The sequence below is a fragment of the Mus musculus genome, chromosome 3 (assembly GCF_000001635.26).
Source record: "Mus musculus strain C57BL/6J chromosome 3, GRCm38.p6 C57BL/6J".
Lineage (NCBI taxonomy): Eukaryota > Metazoa > Chordata > Mammalia > Rodentia > Muridae > Mus > Mus musculus.
Window position 1 is genome coordinate 33,540,049 of NC_000069.6, and position 9,488 is coordinate 33,549,536.

Sequence of the window (9,488 nt, forward strand, 5' to 3'; positions counted from 1 at the left end):
CGGCTGGTATTGGTAGATCGATGATATCTCCTGTTAAGGATGGTCTAAAGATGGATCCTTCTAAAGATTCCTGAAGTTATGGAAAGTGAAATATAAAGTTTAGGAGAGAAAATAAAATGGGGACGTTACATTTAGGCAAAAGTGTGGGGTGCAAGGTGACTAATACATGTCCAGTAACTATTGAGAGGAGAAACAACGAAAGAAAGAACTCATTCTTTAAGGAAACAGGACAGAGTTTTAAACATGTCCAGGCCTAGAGAGAATATCGCTGACAGTGGTCATTGTTATAGGGAAAGAAAGCAGAATGACACATTGGATCCATTTATAACAGTACAGGTCTTTGTTTTTATCAAAGTAATTTCAGTAGAGTGACAGGAGTGTGGGCCTAGTTTCAATAAGTGGGTGGGGAAAGAGAGATCCCCATAGAGTTAGAGAACTTTGCAGCAGCGTGGAGATTGGGAAGGCACAGAACAACTTACAGAAAACTACAGTGTAGAAAACTACAGCTGCCGTGGTTATGATCGGGAAATGGAAGCTCATGTGCAAACAAAAGATGGGAAATGAGAGGTGAGTGAGCACCAGCGCAGAGCTGGTGGGTTGTGCTTTATGCTCCTAAAGCAGAGAGGTAGGGAAGGGGGTAGGTAGGTGAAAGGAAGGACAGGTTTGTCCTGAAGAGTTTTACTAAGGGATTGCCTTCTGGCTAATAAACACGATCAACAATGCCTAAAAGTTTCTCTAATAAGAATAGTTTTTCTAAGGCAGCATATTTTGGTTTTTAAATTAAAATATATTGTCAGCAAATTAGAATGAGAGAAGCATTTAATATCAAAAAATGGAAACTAGAAGTAGTTCAACGAGAATTTAAGGAAAAATACAGGAGAAAATTCTGTGGATGAAAGCCAAGAACTTGCAAACACAAAGCTAACAATTATGTTGGCATGTATTATGATTTTTGGCCCAGTTCTTAATTTTTCCACTCCTTAGAGTTTACAGCCTAATTGTTAGCTTTCCCAACTGTAAAACTGTGAGCATGTCAGGCACTGCACAGCTAACAGAACAGTGGTGAGGTGTTTGCTTAACTGTCTCCAGAGTAGGATGCAAGAATTAATTGTTCAGGGTGTGAGCATGTGTATGGATGGATCCAGGAGGCATGGAGGAGATACACAGAAAGTGCCTGATGTCAGATGTACCAGTGGCTTCAGATATGGTTTTTTCCTTTTCAACTAAATCCATTTACTCCTTTGTACATCTCTACTTTACTGCAAGTACTTTTATACATTTGAATTTGTCTCTTTACAAAGATAGGAGATGGCCTTGTCAAAATTCTTTCAGCAACTTAATTTTCCAATTTCAGTGCACTTTGCAATGTACCACAAAGAGGTGGCTAGGAGTCAGCAATTCAGTCTTGATGACAAAAAAGCAGTTTCTTTTAATTCGAACCATTAACAAATAGTAACCCATTACTTTCCATGGGGTACCAGAAATATAAAGGGGATTTGCAGATCAACTGAGAGCCATGTTTTCAGAATATATCCCAAACTGTTACAAGGACAAAAATAACTATTTAAATTAGAATTCTTTAGAGAAGTCAATTTAGGATAAAGCTGGAAACAGAAAGTGTCACTTGACTTACATAAGTTTGTCTGAGTTGTGACAAGTCCTCACTTGTACTGAGGCTTGTTTTGACCTCAGAACCTTTGTATTGCATTTTTACTGTTTTTAGAAAATGTAAAAAGGCAAACTCTAAAAGATACAAAAGGCTTCTTTGGGATTTTCAGAGAGAAACAATGGTTTTCAACTTTCAGCTGAAAATATTGTGGGACAGCTGGCAAGGTGCTAAACCAACACATCCTTGTGACAGAAGCAATGATTGACTTTCACCCAGGCAAAATTTTAATCATAAAAAGAAAGACAAGGATTAAGAAATAGGTCATAATGTTGCCATTTTGAAGGAAAAAAGCTTTCTTAAAGTATGGAGGGCCAATGCAGAGTCATGAAGGAACTGTGAAGGATTATGGCAGCCGTGGGAATTAGGTGGCAGCAGCGTCTGCAGACAATGCCATGGTGCTTTAAGTGTTCAAAGTATCACTAATATTGGGGGAGATGGTGACTCTGAGACCTGGGTAACAACCAGAGCCAGTTTCTGGCCAGCACCAAGGGGTCATAAATATTACCAGACCCTGCAATGGAAATTACCAGACTCTTTTAAATACTCTGTGAAGCTGTTTAATCAGGGACTTTAGAAGAAGACAAAAAAAGGAAGGAAGGAAGGAAGGAAGAAAGGAAGGAAGGAAGGAAAAGTAAATGTGGTAATCTGAATATGATTATAAATTCAAAATGGATATTTGTTGCTGTGGGATGTGTTTTTTAGGATTATCCACTTCTTTACCCTCTTCCCTTCACTTCGTCCTGGGCACTATTCTTTCCCCAAGTTATGGCTATGGTCAGTTCCCTGAGCAAGCTCCTGTCCTGGTCCTGCAGCAACACTCAACACTCCTTTTTTTGTTGTTGTTGTTCTTCATTCCTTATTTAAAAGTCAAAGACTGTCATCTAGCAAGCCCTGGACAGCTGGGCTTTGCTGGGCACCATGCTGTCCTCTGAACCATGCTGCATTGTGGTTTCCTGCGCCGTGGAACTATTCATGCTGGACTCAGTGATTCTTTCTGTGTCGATGTTGAAATAAAGGTAGGACAACTCTTCATCTCTCTGCAGACTCTCTACACTGAGGCGACTGATATCTGAGCATTCATGTTTGTTATTCTATTGATGTCCTGTGTATAAGAGAACAGGAGCCATCATTAATTTTGTTCTTGTTCCTCTTATTAATCTTGTCTCTCTGAGCTCCATCTGGTACCCATGCTTGAACCTACTCCCTCTGATACCTCTTTTTTCTCCCCTTTTACTCTGTTCCTGAACTCCTAATTTTCACACCAACCCATAAGACAGAATCCTCTCAGCCCTTCAACCTTCCTCAGAGAAGATCAGAGCCTTGAGGCCACAGCTAAATCAAGTGTCACTCAAGAAGACAATGCTGTTCCCAACTGTTAGAGATGGACTATGCTTCACAGCTTTGTGACACCAGCACAAGACAGTCTATCTTACAATAGCGATCAGCTCAAACTTTCACCTTAAAACTAAAAACTCTTATAGTGGCCTGGAGCCCACTGCATTAAATTGAAAAGCAAGAAGAGCCAAGGATGTTAATCTCGGCAATTTTCACAGATAAAATGGATTGACATGAAGCTGTGCCAAATGTCTATTCAATGTGTGTTACAAATTAGAAGGGAGCCTATTGCCATAAACTCACACTGAGTAGGTTGGAATAATGAAGAAAAACAAGGAAAGGAACATTTGACTAGAAATAAATGTTCAATCTGGAGTGTCTTACTTGTAATTTTTTTTTTGTCTTTTGAGAAACAATGACAACAAAGGCAATGCATTTGAAAGAAAGGAAGGAGAGGTAACTGGGAGAGAAAGGGGCAAGGGGAATGATGTAATTATATTACAATTTCACAAATAAAGGAAAAAATATATTTAAAGTAGATCAGAAAGTCTTGATATCTTGACATTCACTTATCACTGCCTACCATAATACTATACGGCCCAATCAAAACCTTGCTTATTCATTTGTTCAGAGGACATTCATTGAGCATGTTATGATAAACACATAGGGCTCTGCTTCTGGCTGTGTTTATCTTTTAGACTTTATACACAGGAAAGCATGGGATATTTGGAAAATCACTGGCAGGGGCTCAACCCAGCCTTGAGACTCTACTTGGTATTTATTAATAGAAATAATATATGTAAAATTATGAAAGAGAAGAAAATATAAAGAAAGTCTGTCCTTCCACACTCTACTACATTGTAGCCCTTTCTCAGGTATTACATGAAGATTAATTTCTATAGTTGCCTCCCAACATTTTCTCCATGGTCAACCAACTCAGTCTCCACAAAAATAACTTAGGGACAAAGGCAGATTATGGAGCAAATTATACTTATTACTAGAGAAACTTCTTTCTTTTCCACACACATACACCCATAGGAACACATGTATGTACATAAACATTATTAATAATCAAAGGCCAAGAAAGTTATAAAACTAATTGAGAGAGGAAGGATTGAAAATTCAAATGACATATTGGGCTTTGTGAAATAGTTCTGTAAAATAGAAGTTTGATCTTACAAATACAACTGTAATGGTTTAATTCTATGTGTCAACTTGACTTCATGCCCAAACAAATATCTGGTTAAACATTGTTCTGGGTGTGTTTGTGAGGGTGTTTTGGATGATGTTAACATTTGAATTAGTAAGCTGAGAAAGCAAATTGTCTTCCTGGTGGCCATGGCGTTCACCCAATCTGTTCACAGACTGAGTAGAACAGGAAGATCTACAGAGGGAACTTTGACTCTACTTCACTGGTTCTCCTGCTTTCAGGAGTGGACTTAAGACTATGATTTGCTACAGTAATTCTCCTGGTTCATGACTACAGATTTGCCTTGGGACCACCCATCATTTGTCCTGTGTCTCCATCTCACCAAGCTCATTTTCCAGCTTTCACAACCATAACTGTGAGTCCATTACTTCAAGCCCCCATCTCCTTCATATTCTTCACCCCTAGACACATACTCACATCAAGTGTTCTGTTTCTCCAGAGAACCCAGACTGGAAACAAAAGGGTTCTAGAGTAGAATATTAACATAGTTTGGGGACTTTCTGGAATTGACTCTCTCATTTGAGTGAATTTAAAGTCATTAGTTGTTCTACTTCCGTTAATAGAGTATTATTCATCTATGGTGTGATCCAACAATGGGAATACAGTAATACCTTGACTATCTATTCCTAAACAAGAAGCAAAGTCAAATCTGGCTGTTTGAATATATTGCAGCATGCTCAGAAAATTGGTAGAGTTATCATGATGGATTAGGTCTCTTGGTGTCACTGTAGATGATTTCTCTATCAAGAAGATTTTGCCCTGTCTCTTGGCCCAGTAAAGGTGAAGTTACCATGTGTTCATCTACTTTTCATTTACTGGCAATGGGGAAAGAATAAGACCTGAAAGGGGACACCAAAGTTGTGTCCCCTACTCCTGTTTCATTGTCCTCTCTCTAATAGCATGGATCTATGGTCTCATAAATGGTACGCTATAACCAACATAAAGGCAAGATGCAGACACACAGGAAAGTGGACAGTTTCAGCTGTAGTCCCTTTCTGTTATATCCCAGACAACAACTGAGAAGAGAAAGAGACCTTGGAACAGTGCACATGATTATTCATTTCCTTTATAGATAGAAATGTTATGGAATGAAGAGAAAGTATGAGATGCTGCCTCTCACAAGCTTTAAATACAGACTAAAAGGAGTCACTCCCTGTTACAAATCTGCTGGTACTGTTAAGTTCCCATCATTATGTATCATTAATAGGCTACAATAAGGCACATTTGAAATATGGCTACTTGAGATAGAACAGGATATTATCATAAGCTAGCTGGTATAAAAAAAACAAAGCATCCAAGTTTCAATGGCTTTAATCAATGAGTATTTCTTGCATCAAAACCCATCGAAGTTCACTATAGCAGGAGGGATTGTAGAAGGTCTTCACTTATCACTATCATTTAAACACAAAAATCTTTTCCCAAAGATGAAGAGACAAGAAAAGAACAAAAGGAATTGCAAAGATGTCTTTATACAACAGACGAGGAGTATAGCCACACTTACAGGCAATCTACTCAGTTTTTATCTACATTTCAGGTCTTAAAATAAGCAAGGGGTAACTTGGGCGCGGAGACTTCGGACACCGGCAAGGTCCCCACAGGACCCTCCACGGGATCTTAAGACCTCTGGTGAGTGGAACACAGCTTCTGTTCCAATCCAATCCCGCAGGACCTGAGACTGCATTAATTAGGGAAGCAGAAAGGCTGGCCTGATCAGGGGCACAACACATGCCAGCTCCGGGGTACCTTGAGTGCGGAGTCTGCGGACACCCTCAAGGTACACACAGGACCCTCCATGGGATCTTAAGACCTCTGGTGAGTGGATCACAACTTCTGCCAGGAGGCAGGTTCAAACGCCAGATATCTGGGCACCTTCCCTGGAAGAGGAGAGCTTGCCTGCAGAGAGTACTCTGAACACTGAAACTCAGGAGATATCTAATCTCCCAGGTCTGCTGATAGAGGCTAAAAGAATCACCTGAGGAACAAGCTCTAACCAGAGACAACTACAACAGGTAACTTCAGAGATAGCCAGATGGAGAAAGGCAAATGTAAGAATCTTACTATCAGAAACCAAGACCACTTACCATCATCAGAACACAGCACTCCCACCCCAACCAGTCCAGGGTACCCCAACACACCCGAAAAGATAGTCCCTGATTTAAAAGCATATCTCATGATGATGGTAAAGGACATCAAGAAGGACTTTAATAACTCACTTAAAGAAACACAGGAGAACACTGCTAAACAGGAAGAAGAACTTAAAGAGGAAGCACAAAAAATCCGTTAAAGAATTGCAGGAAAACACAACCAAACAGGTAATGGAATTGAATAAAACCATCCAAGACCTAAAAAGGGAAGTAGACACAATAAAGAAAACCCAAAGTGAGGCAACGCTGGAGATAGAAAACCTAGGAAAGAAATCTGGAACCACTGATGCGATGTGAGCATCAGCAACAGAATACAAGAGATGGAAGAGAGAATCTCAGGTGCAGAAGATTCCATACAGAACATCGGCACAACAATCAAAGAAAATGCAAAATGAAAAAAGATCCTAACTCAAAACATCCAGGAAATCCAGGGCACAATGAGAAGACCAAACCTATGAATAATAGCAGTAGATGAGAATGAAGATTTTCAACTTAAAGGGCCAGCAAATATCTTCAACAAAATTATAGAAGAAAACTTCCCAAACCTAAAGAAAGTGATGCCCATGAACATACAAGAAGCCTACAGAACTCCAAATAGACTGGACCAGAAAAGAAATTCCTCCCAACACATAATAATCAGAACAACAAATGCACTAAATAAAGATAGAATATAAAAAGCAGTAAGGGAAAAAGGTCAAGTAACATATAAAGGCAGACCTATCAGAATTACACCAGACTTTTCACCAGAGACTATGAAAGCCAGAAGAGCCTGGACAGATATTATACAGACACTAAGAGAACACAAATGCCAGCCCAGGCTACTATACCCAGCCAAATTCTCAATTACCATAGATGGAGAAACCAAAGTATTCCATGACAAAACCAAATTCACACATTATCTTTCCATGAATCCAGCCCTTCAAAGGATAATAACAGGAAAAAAAAACAATACAAGGACAGAAACCACGCCCTAGAAAAAGGAAGAAAGTAATCCCTCAACAAACCAAAAAGAAGACAGCCACAAGAACAGAATGCCAACTCTAACAACAAAATTAATAGCAAGCAACAATTACTTTTCCTTAATATCTCTTAATATCAATGGACTCAATTCCCCAATAAAAAGACATAGTCTAACAGACTGGCTACACGAACAGTACCCAACATTCTGCTGCTTACAGGAAACCAATCTCAGGGGAAAAGGGAGACACTACATCAGAATGAAAGCCTGGAAAACAATTTTCCAAGCAAATGGTCTGAAGAAACAAGCTGGAGTAGCCATTCTAATATTGAACAAAATCGACTTCCAACCCAAAGTCATCAAAAAAGAAAAGAAGGGAAACTTCATACTCATCAAAGGTAAAATACTACAAGAGGAACTCTCAATTCTGAATATCTATGCTCTAAATGCAAGGGCATCCACATTCATTAAAGAAACTTTAGTAAAGCTCAAAGCACACATTACAGCTCACAAAATAATAGTGAGTGGGAGACTTCAACACACAACTTTCATCAATGGACAGATCATGGAAACAGAAACTAAACAGGGACACAGTGAAACTAACAGAAGTTATGAAACAAATGGTCTTAACAGATATCTACAGAACATTTTATCCTAAAACAAAAAGATATACCTTCTTCTCTGCACCTCATGGTACCTTCTCCAAAATTGACCATATAATTGGTCACAAAACAGGCCTCAACAGATACAAAAATATTGAAATTTTCCTATGCATCCTATCAGACCACCATAGAATAAGGCTGATCTTCAATAACAACATAAATAATGGAAAGCCAGCATTCACATGGAAAATGAACAACACTCTTCTAAATGATACCTTGGTCAAGGAAGGAATAAAGAAAGAAATTAAGGACTTTTTGGAGATTAATGAAAATGAAGCCACAACACACCCAAACTTATGGGACACAATGAAAGCATTTCTAAGAGGAAAACTCATAGCTCTGAGTGCCTCCAAAAAGAAACTAGAGAGAGCACACACTAGCAGCTTGACAACACACCTAAAAGCTCTAGAACAAAAGGAAGCAAATTCACCCAAGAGGAGTAGACGGCAGGAAATAATCAAACTCAGGGGTGAAATCAACCAAGTGGAAACAAGAAGAACTATTCAAAGAATCAACCAATTGAGAGCTGGTTCTTGAGAAAATCAACAAGATAGGTAAACCCTTAGCCAGACTCACAAGAGGGCACAGGGACAGCATCCTAATTAACAAAATCAGAACTGAAAAGGGAGACATAACAACAGATCCTGAAGAAATCCAAAACACCATCAGATCCTTATACAAGAGGCTATACTCAACAAAACTTGAAAACCTGGATGAAATGGACAAATTTCTAGACAGATACCAAATACCAAAGTTAAATCAGGATCACGTTAATGATCTAAACAGTCCCATATCCCCTGAAGAAATAGAAACAGTCATTAATAGCCCCCCAACCAAAAAAATCCCATGACCAGATGGGTTTAGTGCAGAGTTCTATCAGACCTTCAAAGAAGATCTAATTCCAGTTCTGCAGAAACTATTCCACAAAATAGAAGTAGAAGTTACTCTACCCAACTCATTCTATGAAGTCACAATTACTCTGATACCTAAACCACAGGAAGATCCAACAAATATAGAGAACTTCAGACCAATTTCCCTATTGAATATTGAAGCAAAAATACTCAATAAAATTCTCGCTAACCGAATCCAAGAACACATTAAAACAATCATCCATCCTGACCAAGTAGGTTTTATTTCAGGGATGCAGGGAAGGTTTATTATACAGAAATCTATCAACATAATCCATTATATAAACAAACTCAAAGACAAAAACCACAGGACCATCCCCTTATACATGGAGAAAGCATTTGACAAAATCCAACACCCATTCATGATAAAAGTATTGGAAAGAGCAGGAATTCAAGGCCCATACCTAAAGATGATAAAAGCAATCTAGAGCAAACCAGTAGCCAACATCAAAGTAAAAGGTGAGAAGCTGGAAGCAATCCCACTAAAATCAGGGACTAGACAAGGCTGCCCACTTTCTCCCTACCTACTCAACATTGTACTTGAAGTCCTAGCCAGAGCAATTAGCCAACAAAAGGAGATCAAGGGGATACAAATTGGAAAA

At 39.0% G+C, this 9,488-nt stretch overlaps 1 long non-coding RNA gene across 1 annotated transcript; it reads left to right on the forward strand.

The window, feature by feature from the left end:
- Positions 1–295: 295 nt before the first annotated feature.
- Gm34205 lies at positions 296–3,374 on the forward strand. The gene is made up of 3 exons (XR_389655.3): positions 296–567; positions 2,537–2,685; positions 2,943–3,374. It is a non-coding gene; the product is annotated as a predicted gene, 34205 (long non-coding RNA).
- The last annotated feature ends 6,114 nt before the right edge of the window (positions 3,375–9,488 follow it).